Source organism: Vulpes lagopus, chromosome X (genome assembly GCF_018345385.1).
Source record: "Vulpes lagopus strain Blue_001 chromosome X, ASM1834538v1, whole genome shotgun sequence".
NCBI lineage: Eukaryota > Metazoa > Chordata > Mammalia > Carnivora > Canidae > Vulpes > Vulpes lagopus.
This window is the reverse complement of record NC_054848.1, coordinates 19,314,235-19,337,690: the sequence shown is the minus strand read 5'-3', so window position 1 is coordinate 19,337,690 and position 23,456 is coordinate 19,314,235. Positions and strand designations below refer to the sequence as shown.

Sequence of the window (23,456 nt, the reverse complement as noted above, 5' to 3'; positions counted from 1 at the left end):
GGTACCAAGTCTCTCCCAGATCAGTAGAGCATTGCAGGCCAAGTTATGAGAGGTGTGGCTTCTAGGATTTGGTATTATGCTCCCTGTCTACATGGGAGGTGAGTTGTGATCTTAGGGGTCCTCCCACTGTTCAACCTATAGCAGAGTATGTGGGCTAGGATAGAGTTAAGATACATTTCTCTGGGATCATATAGTAAATGCTACCTGTTGAAAAAGCTTTAGAGGGTTAGGCAACAAGGTGTAGTGTTGGAATCAACCATTCAATTGGTGTATAGTTGTTAAAAGTACATTTGTTGTGGCTAAAGAATGGCTGAAAGTGTGTGTAAACCCATGTTTACAACTACGTAAACCCATATTGCCAATTGCACCCCGTAATCTCCTATCCTTACTTTCTGGGCTTCTATCCGAGGAGAGTAATGGTCTCCTATAAGCTGTATGTTAGATACATATAAAATATCTGTGGCCTATGTTCTTATAAAAAGTATCTGAATGCAGCTATAGAAGGACTTGTGAAGAGATGGAAAGTTAAAAGCAATTTGGTCCTTGAGAAGCCTGCAAGTCAATTCATTGTATGCACCATGTACTAATGTGTAATCAGAATGTGTTACATGCTGAACTGTGAATGTTCTTATAGTATCAGAGGATATTTCCTTCTATGTGCAACATTTTTAATGTATAATGATATCTTGTTGATTGGCAAGTTATGGATGTCAATCTTGATGGTCTTGGATACCTACCAGAAGGGAGAATTACAATTCTCAACAAATTTGAGGGCATACTTTCTAGATACAATACTTGAGATTATTTAAATGGGTTTACACTCAGAATTATGTGTGTAGTAAAAAAGAAAAAAAAACTGCTGCCCTTCATACACTCTGGTATTCTGTGTTCCTGACAAAATAGTTGTTGCTCCTTCTAAACTGTTGCAAAAATTGCCTGTTTGTTTCTCACTAAAAGAAGCAATACTACATGGGGGTTTGTATCACCTTCTTTTGTCAAATTGATTCTGCAGATTTTATTTATTTATTTATTTATTTATTTATTTATTTATTTATTTATTTTGATTCTGCAGATTTTAAACTTCTTCCTTCTGGAGGATGATAAGGTTACAGTGCTTTTTTGGAAAAGCATAGGTGAGACACAGCATACCTGAGTATAGAATAGGACCTGGGAAGCAGTAGCAGATCTCACTGATAAAGCGTTTGATGACTACAGGCAGTCACTTATGTCAAAATGTACTAAGGTCTACTCCTATAATGAGGGAGAAAGAAGTGATGTTAAGGATGGTTTTGAGTAAAAGCCCAATGAGACTATAAAGACTTTCTTTTTGACTAGCAAATGAGAGTTCTGCCAGTTTTCCTGGAGAACAAGGAGTGAAGATCACCCAGTTTTCTGTGACTGTCCCCATGTTGTAAGTCAGTCTGGCTGTGACCATACTGCTTGTAGGGGGTCATCAGTAGAAGGACCAAGAGGACCTAGACCCTTTGGGTGAAATCAGTGCTATTTGGGCTGATGTTCATGAGACTCAGTACCACCATTCTATCTAGATCTTTCTCCTTCAATAATAAACAGGAATAAGGACAGGGGTTGAGACCTTCCCTTTCTAATTGAAACTGGAGGTTTTATACTGATCACGGTGTATTGAAAACATGATGGCACTTAAAGTTGTCAGACCACTCAGCCTTTGTAGACACCAGACCACAAGTCACTGTGGTTCCTAGAATCCACCAGTGAGCATAGTTCAAAATTTATTTTGGATGTGGAAATAAATCTCAGATTGGACTGTGGACTGATGTGAGTTTATGGGTAGGCTCTTTTGGGCCAATTACACAAGATGTTGTAACTGGTACTGCTGAATGTATTGTAATAAGAGTTGTGTTAAGTTTGTGTAACTTCGGGATGCCTGGGTGGCTCAGTGGTTGAGCATCTGCCTTTGGCTCAGGGCATGGTCCTGGGGTCCCAGGGTCCTGGGATCAAGTCCCACATCGGGCTTTCTGCATGGGGCCTGCTTCTCCCTCTGCCTGTGTCTCTGCCTCTCTCTCTGTGTCTCTCATGAATGGATAAATAAGGTGTTTAAAAAGAAAGTTAAAAAAAAGTTTGTATAACTTCTCCTGAATTATAAGGGATGTTTCAGTGGGGGAAATGCCATGGATAGAGCAGTGGTAGGGCGATAAGTGGACAACTGGAAGCCCATCAGACTTCCTCAGCTCAGCCAAGAGGTATCATTAAAGCAGGTTAGGATACTAGGATGTGAGGTGTGTGAAAGAAGATCCCTACACCAATCTTTTTAAAGTTTTTTTTTAAGATTTATTTACTTTTTTTTTTTTTTTTTAGAAAGAGAGACTGTGAGTGAGTCAGTGAGCTTGGGGAGGGTGGTGGGAGGGGCAAAGGGGGAGGAGGGAGAGAATCTCAAGCAGACTCTCCACTGAGCATGGAGCCTGATGTGGGGCTCAATCTCACAACCCTGAGATCATGACCTGAGCTGAAATCGAGTCAGATGCCTAGCCAACTGAGCCATTCAGGCACGCCTCTACATTGTTAGTTTTTGACTGAGTCCTGGGTTTGTATTCATCACTGGTGCCTGGTGCAGGGATTACCCAGATTATCAAGTCTCAGCATCTGTAGTGGCAAACATGATCTACTGATTGCACACCTCCTTTTCCTGTTCCATGTGGTTCATATAGATAAAGACTTTTTGAAGATAAAAATCAATGGAATCAACAACCTCATGATACTTGCACTGCCCAGCTTAAGACCATGCTCACTTGGATAGAATTTGCAAAAACATTTTTTTCTTAGTGATTCAAGAGCATCAGGCCAAGGAAGCCTGGCAAACATGCCTAGAATGTTAGCTGCCCAGTCTAATGGAGAGGAGATCTCCAGTTTCCAGAACAGATGTGCCAGACTAGGCACTCTATTCTCCTCTCAAGATTACCACTAGGCATGGAGAGTAGTAGATCCCTTTTCTGAATATTGCCCTGACAACCTCAGTGAATATCAGATGAGAGGAATGTTAATTTGACTATATTTTAAAATTTGCATTTGCCAGTGACACTTATCAAATAATGGTAATGGGAAAATACCCAGCAGTGGGGAACTCCTTGGGACATTTGATGGACCATTCAAATCCAGTGTCATTTCTAGGAAGCAGGTGCCATTGAAAGATGGCTTGGATTCTTTTTTTTTTTTAATTAAAATTTTACTTAGTTAACATGCAATGCAATATTGGTTTCTGGAGTAGAATTCAGAGATTCATCATTTACATACAACACCCAGGGCTCATCACAACAGGTGCCCTCTTTAATACCCATCACTCATCTAGCCCATCCCCCACCCGCCTCCTTCCATCAACCCTCAATTTGTTCTCTATCGTTAAGAGTCTCTTATGGCTTGTTTCTCTCTCTCCTTTTTTTCTTTTTCCCCTTCCCTTATGTTCATCTGTTTTGTGTCTTAAATTTCATATATAAGTGAGATCATATAATATTTGTCTTTCTCTGACATTTTTCACTTAGCTTAATACAGTCTGTATAGGGGACCTGTTCTTCCCATGTCTTGGAGGAAGGCTCAGAAAAGTCTTGTACCTTTTCTGATTACTCTTACATAGCCCAATGTCTGTGATGAGTTTTGTTTTAGAAGGAGCCTATTCTAGTATAATAATTAAAACCCCAGTTTCTAAATCTTGGGAAATAGCTTTGAGTTCCATCTGGGGCCTGCATGAATATTGAAATCCTGAAAACGATGTATGTATATTGATTGGGAGTTGAAATAGACAACCAGTTTTTGGCTTTGTTTTCTCCATCTGTTTCCAAATTGACCAGTTGTTCATTCTCATTCCCTAATGCTATTCCCAGAGAGAGTGAAGGACTCAGGGAGAAGAGTGCATTCTTGCATCGTTAACTAAACTATAGCATGTATCTGGAACTTTGAAAGGGAGGAAATCCTAGGCAGATACTGCCATGGAGACATTTTCCTTTAGGGACCTCAGTCTTTTCTTTTTTGTTTGTTTATTTTTTTTATTTTATTTTTTAATTTACGATAGTCACACAGAGAGAGAGAGAGAGGCAGAGACATAGGCAGAGGGAGAAGCAGGCTCCATGCACTGGGAGCCCGACGTGGGATTCGATCCCGGGTCTCCAGGATCGCGCCCTGGGCCAAAGGCAGGCGCCAAACCGCTGCACCACCCAGGGATCCCCTCAGTCTTTTCTTTAACCAGCCACGTAGTCTCCCTTTTAATTTGTCTGCTGTCAGTGTCCCCATTTATTAGGGTTCTTCTGTACCTCCATGCCATTCTGTAGTTGGCATTCCTTTTAGGTAATTCTGAGGCTACTTACTTACCCAGGGCCCATATGTTCAATCTGGAAACCAAAGTTTCTTTTTTCTAGTTCTGGTGTCCAGATGTCTGAAATAAGGAGGTTGGCAAGGTCTTTTCCTTTTGATATTTGGGGAGGGATGTAGGATATGTTCCAGGCTTCTCTTCTTGGCTTATAGATTGCTATCTACATGTTCATATGGCATTTTCCACATATATGAGTTTGTGTCCAAATTTCCTCTTGTAATATAGAAAAAAATCCACCATAGTACCTTTCTAATGGTCCACATGTCCTCCAAATTTCTTAGGTGGCCACTATGTCATATTGTCATAGGGCCATCATAATAATGAACTGTTTTTTAACTTGATTACCTGTGTAAATTCCCCATTTTCAGGTAAGTTTATGTTTTGAGGTACTGGATATTGGACTTCAACATATGATATTTTTTCAACTTATGGTTTTTTTAATGCCAGCAGAGCCAGCGTTGGTCCTGTGCAATCTCTGCTATATCTCTTATACGAGGGACATGTTGCTTTCAACATCCTGTTTAATACAGACTTTTACATACATGTCTGCTCACTGAAACTTGTTATACTCTTATTATAGACACTGTAGGGTTATTTCTTTATGCACTTTACATGTTTCAAATAATCCTATGTCCTAAGACACAGCCTGGTGGTCCCATCAAGTAGCAGTGCTTGCATACCACTTTTTTCTCAAGTAACCATGAAATAGGAGGCTTCCTTGCCCAGAAGGGCATGGGATTGCTCTTTTATCTGGTGTAAACTTCTATCTCTTGCTTATGAGCACATGTTTTGGCATCAGGTGTTTTAGGTTACAGTTTCATCTCTGCTTATTGGCCTTGTGATTTGGGGATTAGCTTTTGATTTCTCTGAGCCTTAGTTTCTTCAACTCTGTGGGGAATATTTCAATACTTGCCATATATACTGAAGTTACATTAAGGGGATACATATATAATCACAGTATAACTCATAATATTCAGTATTGTAGATCCCCTTATTAATGTTAGAAACCAAATGGTAGATTTGGTTAAAAAAAAGATAGGAGCTATGGATCAGAAGGTGAGAATCACATATGATTGTCTTAGACTTGCGTGTAGGCCATTTGAATTTTGAAAGTAGCCTCTAGTGTAACATATAAAAGTTTTTATGTTAATTGTAAGTGCTGCTGATAAATTTGCTTATCTATATGTTTCAAAATTGAGGCCAGCCAGCATCCCTTCATCCCAGCATTCTTTGGGATATCAGAGTGCATGCAGGACTTGCCACATATTGACTTCCTTCTATTCTGAGATTGAAGCCTTCTGTTTAGTCTCAGAGGGAATTTTATATTGGATATGTCCAGTCTGAATTTATCCTCCAACTTTGAAATGAGGATATTTGGACTAGTGGGTGTTTTCTGGGTGCCTATTTTTATTTTCAAAGACTTGTTTTTGTTTTTGACTGCAGCCTCTTATATCTTGTCAATTCAAGCATACAGATTTGTGTAGCTCATCTAAATGGCAATTACCAATTCACTGCATTTACTGTTTCTGCCTTTTAGATCATGATGTGCTCAGGATTAAGAGGCTGGCTACAGTGTAGGATCCCCCAATATGTATAAGTTTGTGGTGGCACTTGAGGCAGTCTGCCACCATGTTACTCCTTGGCTCAGACATAAAAGGAGTAGGCATTCAGGAGCCCTGATATTTTGTCAAAATTGTTCACTGGGACATTTAATCTTTTAATCTTTGATGCTGGTAAGGTCACAGTGCTCTTTTGGAAAAATATAAGCAGCATTTCAAGCTAATATAGGACACATTTAATCTAAACAGGAAGGGAGGTGAATCTGGACCTGCTTCATGGACATTTGGAAGAGATGTAATATCAGAAACCAATACGTGGAAGATGAGTATATATAAATGTATTCTATGGGATTCTTTTGGCCCAGCTACCTCACAAAAAGTCTCCTTGGATGATTTGGGTCATGTTCTTCTTCAGAGAATCACTGCATTCTTTGTAGATATCACTCAGCATCATGCATGAGAACACAGGAGACAGAGGAATATAAAAAAAAAGGGGAAAGAGGTGAGAAGAGGTGGTGAACTTAGAAAAAATGCAAGAGGCTAAGGCAGGATATATTGTGGGTGTGGTCTAGTAACTAGCATCCCGTTCTTCTCTGAGTTGTCTGTGGCATGCAGACCCCACCACATATGGGGCTGTCTCAGTTCTCTCTAGGTTACTAAGTCTCTTTATCCTTGGAGGATTATCTCCATGTCACTTTCTTTCCCACCCTTAAAGCGTGGATCTTTGTAATAGTAGAGTCACTCAGGGATCATATAATGTTTATAGCAGCATTATCAACAATAGCTAAACTATAGATGGAGCCCAAATGTTCATCAACTGATGATTGGGTAAAGAAGATGAGTGCTAAAGAAGATGTGGGGTGTGTGTGTGTGTAAAAAGGAAATCTTGTAATTTGCAACAACATGGATGGAGCTGGAGTGTATTATGCTAAGTGAAATAAACCAATTAGAGAAAGACAAATACCATATAATCTCACTTATATATGGAATTTAAGACAGAAAACAGATGAACATATGGAAAAGGGAGAAAAGAAAAAAAGGAGAGAGGGAAACAAATCATAAGAGACTTAACAATAGAGAATAAACTGAGGGTTGATGGAGGGAGGTGGGTGGGGGGTGAGCTAGGATGGTTGATGGGTAGTAAAGAGGGCCCTTGTGATGAGCACTGGGTGTTATATGTAAGTGATGAATCACTAAATTCTACTCCAGAAACCAGTTTTGCATGTATATTCACTATAATTTAAATTTAAAAAGCTGTTATGAACAACAACAAGAAAAGAATATCAGCTCCTTATGTTGACAAAATACTATCCAAAATAAAAAACAGTGGGTATTTTAGAGGGTATCCAATACAATGAATAGACATGTACACAGTGGGAAGACATAATAAGGTAGTTTCTTTATTTCTTCAGTAAGCTATATGTTGTACAAAGGGATGTGACTCATTGTTGAGAGAAAATACTTTCATATAGAAAAATGTTAAATTTCTTTATACATCCCCTGAAAAACAATTTAAGTCTCTGGGCTGAAAAGGGAAAACTAAATAGGTCAAGTCATTTCCCATGAACCTTAAGACAACACCCTAACTGTAGTTACCATCTTTACTTTTTTTTAAAAAAGATTTTATTTATTTATTTATTCATGAGACACACACACACACACACACAGAGAGAGAGAGAGAGAGAGAGAGAGAGAGAGCGAGAGAGAGAGAGAGAGAGGCAGAGGGAGAAGCAGGCTCCATGCAGGGAGCCCGATGTGGGACTCGATCCAGGGTCTCCAGGATCAAGCCCTGCACTGAAGGCGGTGCTAAACCGCTGAGACACCCGGCTGCCCTACCATCTTTACTTTTTTTTTTTAAGTTTTTTTTAAAGACTTTATTTATTCATGAGAGGCAGAGAGAGAGAGAGAGAGAGAGAGAGAGAGAGAGAGAGAGAGAGAGGCAGAGACACAGGCAGAAGGAGAAGCAGGCTCCATGCAGGGAACCCGACCATGGGACTTGATCCTAGGACTCCGGGATCATGCCCTGAGCTGAAGGCAGACACTCAACCGCTGAGCCACCCAGGCTTCCCCCATCTATACTTTTAAAAAGTTTAACATTCACATATTTCTCATCAAAGCAGTAACTGCATTTTCTCTGTCATGTAGTGTGCAAATAAATAGGAGTAAAATTACGCTGACTTTAAAGTGCATGAAAAGATATGTAAGAGCAGTGCTTGCTCTGTGTGACACATGAAAGAGAAGGATTTCTCCAATAGCCCCAGTCCAAGAGTCCTAGAGTAAGAACTGGCTACAGGAAAAAGTGATTCATTAGGTCTACCAAAAAGGTCAGGGACTGAGGCACCTGGCTGGCTCAGTTGGTGGAGTATGTGACTCTTGATCTCAGGGTTTGAGCCCCACGATGAATGTAGAGATTACTTAAAAAAAATAAAATCTGAAAAAGGCAAAGGGAGTTCAGTTTCAATATAGGAAGAGGGGTCCCTGCCAAGAGTGAGTTTTAATTATAGTTAAGACCATTTCCTGATCTCAGACATATATTCTTAGGCATGTAGTTTGTGGTCATATCCTCTATACTAAAGGCAGTTGTGGTGCAGTGGGCTATAGAAGTTGTGTGACTCCAGACAAAACTGCTTGCTTCTGTGCATGGAAAAATGGGAATTGGGGATCCCTGGGTGGCTCAGTGGTTTGGCGCTTACCTTTGGCCCGGGGCATGATCCTGGGGTCCTGGGATTGGGTCTCGCATCGGGCTCCCTGCATGGAGCCTGCTTCTCCCTCTGCCTGTGTCTCTGCCTCTCTGTCTCTCTGTGACTCTCATGAAAAATAATAATAAAAAAAAACAATGGAAATTATGCTTAATGTGTAGATTCAGGGCTGTTGTAGTGAAAATCACCTCCTTCCTGAATGTTCATTGGTTTGTTTGTTTAACAAACTCCTTGATATATACCCATGTTGTGATAGTGTGGACTGTTGCCTGGCAGTGGGACACCCAGATGTTCGAGTGTCAGTCTCTGGTGGCAAACATCATTAGCCAGTTGCACAAGATGCACGCCTCTTTTTCTTGCTTCATGTGGTGCACATAGATATAGACTTTTGAGGGTGAAAATCAGCAGAGTAAAAAAACTTACACTTGCGTTGCCCAGGTTAAGACCACTTGGATAAATTATATATAAGACATGATAATCCATCTACAGTTTGCACCTTGTCTCAAAAACAGTTCCTTGTGATTCTAGTACATGAAGCCAAGAAAGCCTGGCAAATGTGCCCAGAGTGCCAGCTGCATAGCTGAACAGGGAGGGCATTTCTAGTTTTCATAACAGATATGCTGGACCAGGCACTCTGCCCTCCTCTTGAGGTTACCAGTGGGCATGGGGTTGGTGGATCTTTTTTCTGAGCATTGACCTGACAGTCCTGTGAACATCAGATACAAGGACTATTAACTGGACTGTACTTTTTACTTGCATTTGCCAGGAACCTCTAATTGAATAATGGTGCCACCTTTATGGCACAAAGTGGGAATAGGAATTCCATGGCATACCATGTCATTTCCAGGCAGCACATACCATTTTAGGATGGTTTAGATTCTTAAAGAAAAAACATGCAGACAAGTGAGTAAGCCATGCATGGCTCCCAGTGGAGCACATATTTTTTTATGGATATTTTTTTTATTGGAGTTCGATTTTCCAACATATAACACCCAGTGTTCATCCTGTCAAGTGCCACCCTCAGTGCCCATCACTCAGTCACCCCACTCCCCTGCTCACCTCCCCTTCCACTACCCCTTGTTTGTTTCCCAGAGTTAGGAGTCTCTCATGTTTTGTCACCCTCTCTGATTTTTACCACTCATTTTCTCTCCTTTCCCCTATAATCCCTTTCACTATCTTTTATACTCCAGTGGAGCACATATTAAGAAAGTCAGGTTTGGCTCTAACTGTGGCGGTTCCTCAGCAGGTACCTCTCATTTAAATAGAATGTATGATTAAAAGGAGAAGCCCAGATTTGGGGATGAATGCCTTTTTCTTCTTTAAAATTATTTATTTATTTATTTATTTATTTATTTATTTATTTATTTATTTATTTATTTATTATTTAGAGAGAAGTAGGCTCCATGCAGGAAGCCCCACCCGGGACCCGATCCCGGGTCTCCAGGATCACACCCCGGGCTGCAGGCGGCGCTAAACCGCTGCACCACTGGGGCTGCCCTGAATGCCTTTTTCAACTCAGTTTAAATATATTTCTTCCTTTCTCTACTTCAACTTCATATCCTGAAGTAGACAGGCTAATGGCTGTTGGCTGAACGTTGCTCATGATTTTGGCAGGACAGTACTTAATGTTCAATGCAGGACAGTACTTGCCTTAAAATTCAAGGTCCTAAAATTTATCATTTTGGTCTTTGGAGCATCTGTAAACACTTATATGCAAGGCCATTTTGTTTACAAAGTCCTTTTCAAGGCAGATGTTCAGGTATGTGTCTAGTCCATAGGGCCTTCTCTCACTGCACCCTTAATTGTGGGCACTGTGGGTGCATTTCCTTATCCACTTTAAATATTTCATATTGGAGGGAAGCCAGTATCCCTTTATCCCATCATTCCATGAGTTGTCAGGGTTCATGCAAATGCTGCCATATATTGCCTCCCTTCTGTCTCCTGGCTCGAGGTCTTCTGATCGCTCTCAGAAGGAATTTTTATGTTGCATTATTATCTCCAGTGTGGATTTTTCCCTCAGAATTCACACCTGGGTACTTAGGCATATCTATGGGTTTTCTCAGGGAACCTGTTTTATGTATTTATAAGCCCCTTAAAAAGATTTGGCATTTGTAGGCTTTCAAATACACAGAAGTTCGTGCATCTAGTCACTACCACTTTGCCAGTGTGGGCAGTCCTTTGTTTGGCAAATAAAATTTCCAAGTTTTGCTGAGTTTTCTTGTTTTAATGTGACATGTTGGGGTTCAGCTGCTCTGGGCTCAGCCCCAGGATGGGCAGATGCCCAAGTTCATGTGTTTTAACAAGGCCATGTCTGACCAGTCTGGCTCTTGTGTGCTCATGTGGTTCACTTTGTAGCTACACACCTCACTGTGCCTTTCTCAGGGCAGCTCTAGCCCCAGATGTGGAATTCACTTGCATGAGTCAGACACTGCTTCATGTGTTTCCCAACTCTAGGGGAGGTAAGACAAGCTTCTGAAGATTGAAGTAAGCTTGTCAAGAATCTTGTAGACTTGGCTTAGGAGTTTAAATTTGTTTCTAAAGAAATTTGGGAGTCATTGAAGATTCAGAGCAGGAGAATCATATTTGTGTTTTAAAAGTAACAATACTAGGAATGCCTGGGTGGCTCAGCGGTTGACCGCCTGCCTTCAGCCCAGAGTGTTATCCTGGAGTTCTGGGATCGAGTCCCACATCGGGCTCCCTGCATGGAGCCTACTTCTCTCTCTGCCTATGTCTCTGCCTCTCTCTCTCTGTGTCTCTCATGAATAAATAAATAAAAATCTTTTAAAACTTAACAATACTAATAGTTTGGTAGATGGAGTTGAGGCTGATGGTGGGCAAGGGATGCTGAGGACCTCCTCCAAGGACTAGACTGAGGATGATAATGAGAGCAGATTTGAAAGATAAGTAATTTGATAGAAGCAAAAGGATATGGTAACCAACTGATGTTGAAGGACGTTAAGAGGTACCTAGAAGTCACTCACTCATTCAGTATCTATACTAAAGTAAGAGCATTCCATGTACTAGTGACTGTGCTTGGTAAATTGTTAGACCAAAATAAATAATGGCTACTGTGTTCTTGCAAAAAGTGAGGAAGTAAAAAACAGTCATTTATTTAATAACCACACAAGTGTGTGTATTGCTTCAGGCTGTAATAAGTTCTAAGAAGGAAAAGTCAGTTTTGAAACACCTTGTGAAAAACAAAGCTAATAGAGTATCTATGAGGAATTAGCGTGGAAAATGTCAGATCCTTAAGAGTTAACTAAGGGAAGGGACATCTGAGAATGTTCCGATTGGGGAAAGAACATGGGCAAGTCCTGGAGGGAAGGGACTCTAGCACAGCCTTACTTCAAAAAGATGTTAGTGGGTTCTACAACAGATGGTGATGTTGTAGGATAGAAAATACAGGAAGGGAAGTCTGAGGGCACTACAGGAAGAAAGTTAAAAATATGTTGTACTTGGGACACATTAAGTTGAAAATGTCTGAAAAGCATTAGATGGGGCAGGTAGACAGAGCTGGAGCTTGAAATTTTAGATTCCTCAGTGTCCATGTGATACTTTGATTCATGGCTTAGTGAAGTTGCCCAGGAAATGTATGTTGAAACGACAGTGTCAGGAATGGAAGAAATAAGTAAAGTAAAAAGAGGGATTAAAGGAGACTGGAAAAAAAGTAGCCAGAAAGACCAGAGGAGGGACCCAAGAACAGTGTCATGGAAGCGAATGGCAGCAGTTTCCACGGAGATAATAGCTTATTGGGTTAAATGTCATAGATGAATCAACTAACATGTGCTGTAAAGAATCCATGGTTGGGGAAATCAGAGGTCAAAGATAACTGGAGCAAATAAAATTTCAGTTCAGGATAGTTAGGAAGTTTTACTGAGGACTGTAACGGAAAAAAGCTCCATACACATTAAAACAAAACATTAGTTTAGTTTCTGTATCTCTTAATTGTACTTAAATTATTATTTTTTCTTATAAATGAAGCCTCCACTACCTTTACTTAAAAATTGAGATAGAAAAGTCAAGTTCCATGAATGGTTAGATGCTTGATGTAGGACAGTTTACAATTTTTAAAACTAGCTTGATTTTTTTCCTTTTGAAAACAAATCTGGTCTAACTTGAAAGAACAGTATTTTGCTTTTGTGATTTCTTTGTAGCATCAGATTTGATTTTCAGAAAGACAACTATTACATGTGTAGGGGTAGAATACCATCTTATACACACAGCAGATTCCGAGAAATCATTTTGTGGCGTGAGTGATTAGGCAAATATTCTTCCCTCAGTTCTGGTACTTTCCATTGGACTTTGGCCTCCTAAGTCTGAACTTGCCTATTGGGGAAGAAAAGAATGTGGCAGGAATGTGTGTCAGCAAATGAATGCTTATTTCAAAACAGTACCAGAGAATGAAATATGTAGGCCTGATGGCTTTCATTGTATAAAAAGTAAATGACCCTACAAAGTGATTGGTTAACACAAATGTAAATAAATTAAGGATTTTCTAAAGGAAAAAAAAAAGGACAAGCTTCCTGAAGCTGTTTTCCATTTGCTTGGAACAAATCTCAAGTACTGTTTATGTCTCCGTTGTGAGAGTGTAGAAAATACCCATCACGTTCCCTTTCTATGGATCCGTATGTAGACGGTAGAGAACACACCCTGTTTTTCTGCAGATGGTGGGGTGCAGTTTGCAGTGAAGTAAGCAATACTGATCTTGAGCTCATGTGCACAGGGGCACCATTTGAACTTCCTAAAGGGTCCTCAGGCTGCAGGCTGCTGCCCCATTCAGTGCCTTTTCCCCCAACCACTGCTGGAGTCCCTCCTAGCTCCTTAATTCTTTAGTCTCACACTTCTGTTGTGCTCATCTACTCCCCTAGTGCTCCTCTATGCTTTCCTATGAAGAAAACCTGAGTATACTTAATTGTATTGGGTTCTCATGTCAACCATGGAAAACACAGAACTTTCTCTCTGTGTGATAAAAGTGCAGTTCACTTACAATCAAGTCTGTTCATTGTAGGAGTGCTTGGGTGGCTCAGTCAGTGAAGTGTCTGCCTTCGGCTCAGGTCATGAACCCGAGGTCCTGGGATAGAGCCCCATGTAGGGCTCCCTGCTCAGCGGGGAGCCTGTTTCTCCTGCTCCCTCTGCCTGTCACTCTGCCTGCTTGTCCTCTCTCTCTCTCTCTCTCTGTCAAATAAATAAATAAGTAAAATCTTTTTTAAAAAAAAGTCTGTTGATTGTATCTTTTGCCCATGTGTTTACAACCCTAGGTTCTTGACTCATTTGCATGTATCATACACCAGTGCTGGTGTCCCACTAACTCTAGCATATAAAAGTTTTCTGAAGCTGTCAGTGCTATAGTCAACAACACAGGGTGAAGTAATTTTTGTCCTCCACGAAAGTCAAGGAAATGTCTATTTAGTCTTTTTCAGAGTGCCCATGTCGATCTTAGGAAAGACAGTGTTTCTTCTGTAGCTAGTAGAAGTGTAGTTTCCTTCCACAACAGCCTCATTTTGTTCTCACTGGATGTGACAGCTTCAACCCTAACTTTACTTTCACTTAAGTCATGCACTAGGTCTTGTGCTGCTCCAAGTCCAGACAACATGAGTGAATCCTTCTAAAATGCTGCCCATGGGCTAGCTATTCCAGGCCTCACACCTCATGAGGTACTGTATTCATGCCTTGCAAGGTTTGTTAGGATATGGGGATTTCTGCCCTTCCCTCACTTAAGTATAGAGCTGCAGAATAGCAAACCATGTAGCTACAGTCTGGAAATCCACAGCGGGGTCTCCTACAGCTTGAAGTGAAACCCTTTGCTGCTCTTTGTTATGATGTCCTTTTGATGGGTGAGACAAGAATCACAGGGAGCTGACCCTTTTGCCTCATTCTTATTTTTGCTATGCTTTTAAGTATTAAAGTGTCAAAATATAAAAGGGCTTTTTGTATTTTTTTTTACTTTTTTGTTTTTAGAGCGAGAGTGTGAATGGGGTTGGTAGGAGGGGTAGAGGGAGAGGGCAAGAGAGAATCCTAAGCAGGCTCCACACCTAGCCTGGAGTGTGATGTGGGGTTCAATCACATGACCCTGAAATCATGACCCGAGCCAAAATCAGAAGTTGGATGTTTAACTGACTGAGCCACCCAAGTGCCTCAACTTTTTGTATTTTTTAAGTGTTAAATAAGTTGGGCCTTTTCCTTGGCTCTGTGCTTTCAGTGACAAATTTGGCACTGAATTTATGGCTAGTAAAGTTACAGTGCCCACACCTTTTAGATATAAAAGGCTAGGTTAGTGCCTAATTAGGTTTCCTAGCATGTTAGCTCATGGTAAGTGGTGGATGAAAAGGACAATAGAGTCCCCGGACTAAGGGATAATATATTCCATTTTAGTATGGATAAAGCATCTGGGATGCATGGTAGCTCGGAGTACCCTGGCTGAGTCACTGGATGACCTGAAGCTTTCCTGACCTGGTCTTACAGCAAGGGTGGGTTAGGAGGCCTAAAGACTTCCCCAGATAAGTAGAGCAGTACAGGCCAGGTTATGAGATATAGAGATCTCCTGGCAGCCATATCTACAAGGGGAGTGAGTGGAGTATATAAGGGACCTTCTACTGTCAGCCTCTTCCAAGGTGTGTGGGCTGAGGGCTGGGTTGATAGTACGATAGATTTTTTTTTGCATCCAATAATGTATGTTACTTGTTGAAAAAAGCTTGGCAGGTTAGGTAGCAAGAGGTAAGATTACAATTAGCTACTTGGTGCCTAGTTGTTGATAAAAAGGTCCTTATACCATGGAATGGACAAAATTATGAACAACCTGTGCTTACTGGTGTCATTTGCTACCCCTGTGTTCTCTCTCCTCTTTTCCCTGGGCTTCCAGTTGGGGAAAGTTAAATATGCTGTTGGAAGCTTGTGTTATAGTGTCTGTGAAAAGATAGCTATGGTTTTGTTTCTGAAACGTGTGTCTGAATGCAGCTAGGAGAAGTTGTAGTGAAAAAGTAAAAAATGAAAAGTTATTGTGTCATCAAGATACCTATAACTATTATAGTTATATATTATATAATATATAAAATATATATATTATAGCTCTCTAAACTGATTTTGAAATGTGCTGTTTTAAAATTTTGAATATTTATATTGTCTCAGAAAAAATATTCCAATGTCCAAAGCTTTCACAATTAATAATAGGTTACTGATTGACAAGTAGAAGGTGCCCTTCTGTATAGCCTTGGATGCCCATCAGAAGGGAGAGTTAAAATTTCCAACTAAATTGAGGGCACAGTGATTTCACACACAGAATCCCACAGGCAGGCAAAGAAAAACCTCTGTCTTTTATGTACTCCAGTGTTTTGTGTTCCTGAGAGAACAGTTGTATCTACTACAAAACTGCTGTAAAAGTTGTCTCTTCACAAGAGGCAACACTACATGGGAATTTGTCTAACCTGATTTTGACAGATTGGCTCCATGAAATCAATTCAATTCTCTTCTCTCCTCTCCTTTCTTCTTTTCTTTTCTTTTTCTTACCTTATCTTTCCTTTCTTCTTTCTTTCTTTCTTTCTTTCTTTCTTTCTTTCTTTCTTTCTTTCTTTTCTTTCTTTCTTTCTGAAATATAGTTGACAATCAGGTATAAAACATAGTGATTTGACAGTTATATGCAGTATGACGTGGTCACCACAATAAGTGTATTCATCTGTCACCATACAAAATTATTATAGTATTATTAATTATATTCCATATGCTGTACTTTTTATCCCTGTGACTTGCTTATTTATAACTGGAAGTTTGTGCCTCTGAATCCCCTTCACCTATTTCACCTATCTCCCTATTCCCTACTCCTCTAACAACTACCAGTTTGTTTTCTCCATTTATGGAGCTTATTTTTGCATTTTAAAGTCCCTTCTCCTGAAGGCTGATAAGGTCACAAAGCCCTTTTGCAAAAATACAGGTGAGACTCAGCAGGTTGATTTTCCCACATGGAATGGGACCTGCAGGACAGTAGCCAACCTCACTGAAAAAGTGTTTGGTGACTAGGGATAGTCAGTTACGTCAAAATGTATTAAGATCTGCTCCTAAATTGAGTTGCAAAGAACTGTTACTAAGGATGGATTTGGGAAAATCCAGTGATATTATAGAGAGTTCCTCCTTGGCTAATAGGTGAGGGGACCCTGCCAGTTAACAGGATGAGGAGTAATCACCCCATTCTCTATGACAAATCCAGTGTTACAAGCTAGTTTGGCCATGACCACATTGCTCATATGAGGAGGAGGATCAGGAGGACCTAGACCCTATTCCAATATCTGTACTATTATGATTGATGTTTATTTTTATTATTTTTATTATTTTTAATAAATTAATTTTTTATTGGTGTTCAATTTACCAACATACAGAATAGCACCCAGTGCTCATCCCGTCAAGTGTCCCCTTCAGTGCCCGTCACCCATTCACCCCCACCCCCCACCCTCCTCCCCTTCCACCACCCCTAGTTCATTTCCCAGAGTTAGGAGTCTTTATGTTCTGTCTCCCTTTCTGATATTTCCCACACATTTCTTCTCCCTTCCCTTATATTCCCTTTCACTATTATTTATATTCCCCAAATGAATGAGAACATACACTGTTTGTCCTTCTCTGATTGACTTACTTCACTCAGCATAATACCCTCCAGTTCCATCCACATTGAAGCAAATGGTGGGTATTTGTCGTTTCTAATGGCTGAGGAATATTCCATTGTATACATAGACCACATCTTCTTTATCCATTCGTCTTTCGATGGGCACCAAGGCTCCTTCCACAGTTTGGCTATTGTGGACATTGCTGCTAGAAACATCGGGGTGCAGGTGTCCCGGCGTTTCATTGCATCTGAATCTTTGGGGTAAATCCCCAACAGTGCAATTGCTGGGTCGTAGGGCAGGTCTATTTTTAACTCTTTGAGGAACCTCCACACAGTTTTCCAGAGGGGCTGCACCAGTTCACATTCCCACCAACAGTGTAAGAGGCTTCCCTTTTCTCCGCATCCTCTCCAACATTTGTTGTTTCCTGCCTTGTAATTTTTCCCCATTCTCACTGGTGTGAGGTGGTATCTCATTGTGGTTTTGATTTGTATTTCCCTGATGGCAAGTGATGCGGAGCATTTTCTCATGTGCATGTTGGCCATGTCTATGTCTTCCTCTGTGAGATTTCTGTTCATGTCTTTTGCCCATTTCATGATTGGATTGTTTGTTTCTTTGGTGTTGAGTTTAATAAGTTCTTTATAGATTTTGGAAACTAGCTCTTTATCTGATATGTCATTTGCAAATATCTACTCCCATTCTGTAGGTTGTCTTTTAGTTTTGTTGACTGTATCCTTTGCTGTGCAAAAGCTTCTTATCTTGATGAAGTCCCAATAGTTCATTTTTGCTTTTGTTTCTTTTGCCTTCGTGGATGTATCTTGCAAGAAGTTACTGTGGCCAAGTTTAAAAAGGGTGTTACCTGTGTTCTCCTCTAGGATTTTGATGGAATCTTGTCTCACATTTAGATCTTTCATCCATTTTGAGTTTATATGATTGATGTTTAAATAACATACTCAGCACCACCTTTCCACCCAGACTTTATTGTTTTCAAGAATAAACAGGTAAAAGGCAGAGTTGTGGCTTCTCCTTCTCTAAATATCTGACACACTGGTCAAAGTGTTTTGGGGGCTTGGTGGCACTTGAAATTGTCATGCTTTTCAGCTCCTAGGGACACTGGGGCTGAAAAGTGTGGTGCCTGAAATTTTCCATGGGTTCAGTCAAAAGTTTACTTTTGATGTAGAAATCAGTCTCAGATTGTACTATATGGACTGATGTGAGTTAATGGGTAGGCTCTTTTGGGCCTATATACACAAGATGTAACTGATATGGCTAAATGTATTCTAGGAAGCGTTAAGTATGTGTAATTCTTCTTTTGAGTTGTAAAGAATTTTCCCAATGGGGAAATGCCACAATTAGAACAGTGGTTGTAAGATAAGTAGAAGAGCAGGAGCTACCAGATTTCCCATTCCAGCCATGGGGTGTAAGTAAAGAAATTAGGATACTGGGATGTGTTGGGGACAGTAAAAGGAGGTCCCCACACTTATTAAGGAACTATTAGAAAAAAAGGAACTATTAGAGACAAAATTGTTTAAAGGGTCCATTCTACAATTATCCTGTATCTAGTGAGAGAAGCCACTAGAAGGGACACTGGCTTACCCCTCCCAGTTCTGAGGTTAAGAGAATTCCATATTGGATTATCTCCAGTTCAAACTTACCCCTCAACTGTTGTGTAGGAGAGTATAGATTCTTTTGGTATTCTTTGGGAGCCTCTTTTTTATTTTCAAAGCTTCATGAAAAGATTTGGTTATTTGTTGTCTATTGACTTTATTCCAGCTTTGGATATTAATTAAATTCTGTTGACCAATGTATGTAACCCTTCAACCTTTTCAATTCTGTGTCTTTGTACTCCTTGTGCCATTTGGGTTGTGATGTATTGGCCTCCAGACATTCAGATAGGAAGTATGATCCCAACTTTTGTGTGAGCTGGTGGTTTTACCTCAGGGACATTCGTTTCCATATTTTACCCAGCCCTTTTCCCCACATGATGTAGGCTGTTAGTTCCTCAGTTTATTTTGACAGATCTACTCCATGCGACTCTTAATCCCCTTTATCTGGAGACTGATATGGTTTCATTGCCCTTTTAGAAAAAGATAGGTGAGACCCTAAAGATTGAAATAGGAGATGTTACTAGTAAGAGGGAAGAAAGCGATGGTGGATATGCCCCTGGTCTTTCTTGGGAGCACATAAGATATATATATCACTCAGCAAAATTTATGAGAATGCAGGAGACATGGGGGAAAGTAGAGAAAAACAAAAAAAAAGAGAAGCAAGTGATAAAAGGGGAGAGGGGGAGAGAACTGGGAGAAATCCAGAAACATAAGGATGGGTACAGTGTGGGTGTAACCCAGTGTCCCCTTATCTCATTCTTCTCTGAGTTTTCAGAGTATATACAGACCTCATCATATGTGTGATTGTCTTCAGGTCTCTGTGTTAGAAGCCTCTTTGTTTCTGTGGAAGGATCATTTCCTATCCATCTCCTCCTGTAAGCAAGGGACTTTGTACTGAGTGGATTTCTCAAGGGGCCACTTTTTTCATATTTTTAAACTCAGCTATAGTAATTCAATATGTCCTTACTATATACCAAACATTATGCAGCTTAAAAAATTATTTAATTGGTGTAGATTTTTTTAAATATATAAATTGCTCCAAAAACATTGACAGCAAATATGATGTTGTTCTTTGCAATATCCTAGTACCATTATGTAGGCTGAATTTGTGATTAATAATTAATATAAGAACATTACTGATTTCTCAGTATAATACAGTTAATGTTTTGATATTTGTTTTATGTGGCACATGAGGGAGCCCTGCCAGTTATGCTGGATTTTGAGAACAGGATTGTTTAAGGTAGAGCCTTAACCTCCATATCCTGGATAACCTCCATATGCTGGATTTTGAGAACAGGATTGTTTAAGGTAGAGCCTTAACCTCCATATCCTGCCTCTAATGGGAATCAGAGGCTTTAGGCACTGGTCAAGACTTGAAGGCACCCACAACTGCCAAAGCTTCCAGCTGTATAGAAAAATGGAGCACAAGCCCCTGTGCTGCATAGAAGTCTCATCTGCATGTTTAATATTTCCTGTGGACTGCGTGTGGAAATAACTCTCACACTGAGATGAGGACTTATATGAGTTTACGGGTGAGTTTATCCCCTTTCAGGAGATGAGCTGAGAAAGACTGCTCTTGAGTGTAATTTAAGAAGTGGATCACCTCTAGGGGACAGCTACTGAGGAAGAGACCTGACTGACCATGTTGGCTATGCCAAAGAAATTGATGACATTGTTGCTGAGTTTATCAAGAGAACCATTTTGAAAATCCCAATGACTGAAATGATGACAGTCTTCCAAGCCTGGGATTTTTTTTTGTCTGAAAATCACCTGCAGACCACAAACTTCTGGCAGAAAAAGGAATCTCTTGTTCAGGACTTGGTTCTGTTTTGTGAGGAGAAGCAATGCAAGTCTTTATGATGCAGCCCTTTTATACATCATTTATACTTGGTTTCATCAGCACCAGCAAGCTTGGGATTATTTTTCAAGTGAGTGAAGGATCAAGTGAAGATATTAACCTATTTGATATGGAACAATTCAAAAGATCATTTAAAAAATTCTTTAGGAAGCATTAAAAAATGTGATGATTAGCTTCAGAGATGCTGAGGAAAGTGTAGTATGGATTTGAATTGCTTGGGGAATGCAGTATGGAAAGCCACACCAGTATAAACCTGCTTATTTGGTGTATTATTCCCAAACTTCATATGACTTCTTCCTCCGAGCTGAAGAACAATCTACCCCTTCTGGGGCAAGCACTGATAGTTGCGAGCCAACACCATTAGATTGTGAAAATGGACCTCAGAAGCTGGTATCTGGACTCTCTTAAGGCTATTGTTTTTAAACAGTAATATCAGACCTCTGAAACTCACAAGTCTATTACACCTCTACAAAACAAACAAACAAAACCTTTGGGCTGGGTATATACATGGATTCAAGAATACATGAATTCAAGAATTCATGAATACAGAATAGTAAGAGAATCCAGGGAGTGACTCAAGAAACTTTTGGAGACTATTCTCAACTAAGACTAGAATTTGTACAATATAAACTTAAAATGAAATTCAAAACTGACTTAAATGGGGGCATCTTGGCAAGAGAGAAGAACCCCTCCGGTGCCTAATAAAGTTCTCTAGCCTGCATCTTCTCGAAGTGTTGAAATTCTTAGCACCAGCTGGTACTGCAGATGCACTGCTTTCCCTGTGGCTCACTTGCATACCCAACAAGGGAATGAATTATTTTAAAATTAGAGGTAAAGAAGATGAATGTGGTTTTGTAAGCATAGCATCTCCTTGACCATATTGCATATGCATTTCAGTTAATAGCTAGCTGGGTGGCTTCTGTTTATAAACTTGTGTTTTAGGAATTAATCATTGATATTGACAGTTTATAAATGCTCAGTATAATTGTTGGGACTGATTTTTCCTCCTCCATTGCATATTCCCTCTCCCCACTATCCTGCAAAGCATAACAGTTGCGGGCCTCTAAAATGTGACAGGATGTCCCTTTTCTCACTCCTGTCTCTCTTCAATCCTAGAGAGGTCTGGTTCTAATTGCTGATTTCTAGGAATATTTTCTTAAGCCTTGGATCAGAGAGAGAGAAGCAGCAAGAAACTATGTTCAACTCAAAACTTTCTAGGAGAATCACAAAATTGGTCCATTCAAAGGGTAGAGTTGACTCTATTGAGTTGTTATTGTAAGAGATAGTATATCAGATGATTCTGTTATATAAAATAGTGGTTTCACTGTAAATATGCTTTTCATAATCTGTTTTAGCATACATATAGCACTCAAACTTACCAGTATTATACTGAATTGTGAATAAAGATATTTAAAAACTGGTAAAAAAAATAAACAAAATTGGATTATCTCACTGCTGACCTGGCATGCAGGGGTCTTTGAAGTAGGGAATTTTCTGAGAATGTCTTTTGTAATTTTGAATGTTCCTTTAAAAATAATAAAAGTATATGTTTTGGGGTAGCTGAGAATCTCCTGGCTTGTGTTATCCAATAATGCAGGCATGCGTGGCTCCCCTGCAGTTCTCACTATGACTTCTTTGTTGTCATATTTCATTAGAATTGTATTTGATCACTATTTCTTTGAGTTCCTGTTGAGCTAATAATGTTAATGAGTTCATAACGGAAGTAACTGTCTTTGTGTTCTTTTCCCCAAAAAACAACTTGAGGACTTCTGCCCATGGCTTGGAGGAAAGCCCAGGAATATCCAATAGTTTTTTTGGTTATTCTTACATAGCCAAATGTTCCATTGCCATGTCCACGTGGTAAGAAATCTGTTCCTGTGTATTAATCCAGGTTTGCCTCAGTTCTTGAATGTTGGGGAATATCTTTCATTCCCAGCTGGGTCCTGTTTGTAGACTGGAATCCTGCAAGGGATGTGTATATAGGAGTGTTGGGGCAGTAACAGGCAAACACTTCTTGTCTTTCTGTTCTCAGTCTACTCTCCAGTGACCAGTTTCTCCTACTTTTCCCCCTCATGTGCTCCTCAGTGAGAGAAGAGCATACAGTGACATAGTTGGCTAAGTTGTAACGTGGATATAGGCTCTGAGATGTGGACAATAATATGATATGATGCTTCTGGGAAACATTTTCATTTTTCTTCAGGGACCTCAGACTTCATGCCCCTGTCACATGCAGTGACTTTCCTCTGACTTGTCTCTTCGACACTCCCCTCAATCCCTAGGCCTGCTATGAGCGTCACTTCTGTTGTCTTTCTTCCTTACTAAGCAGTCCTGTTGGGTGGCCTCCCTATGAAAGAATTCTCAGTCTCTCCTTTCCCCACAACAACCTGTCAACACAGGAACTCGACATCTTTCTGTGGAATTGCTATTCATTCACAAGGCATACACTTACTTCCTTTCTCCAGGGGCACCTTGGGCCTTAATGTCTTGATTATACCTGTATGAGTCACATACTTGTTCCTGTGTCCCTCAGCCTTCACAGGCATAGGTTACTTTCTCTGAAGCTCTTGGTCAGTGATCTGTAGCAAGACAGAAACAGTACTTGTCCTGTCCTTGTGAGTGTTTAAGAAATACTCAGCACACTGGCAAAATTCGCTAAAAATTTGTTTTCTCTTTCTTCTATGTTAATTTTTTTATATCTCTTTGGTAGTTAAATGGAGTAATGCTGACAGACATGTTTGGTATCATTTATTTGCCAGGTGATCAGCCCTTCACTTTAGAATATGGGTGTATTTGACACAAATTGTCCTTGCCT

At 40.1% G+C, this 23,456-nt stretch overlaps 1 pseudogene; it reads left to right on the top strand.

Annotated features, from left to right (window-relative positions):
- Positions 1-21,519, top strand: part of LOC121482440 — a 57,814-nt pseudogene extending 36,295 nt beyond the window's left edge.
- Positions 21,520-23,456: the final 1,937 nt, after the last annotated feature.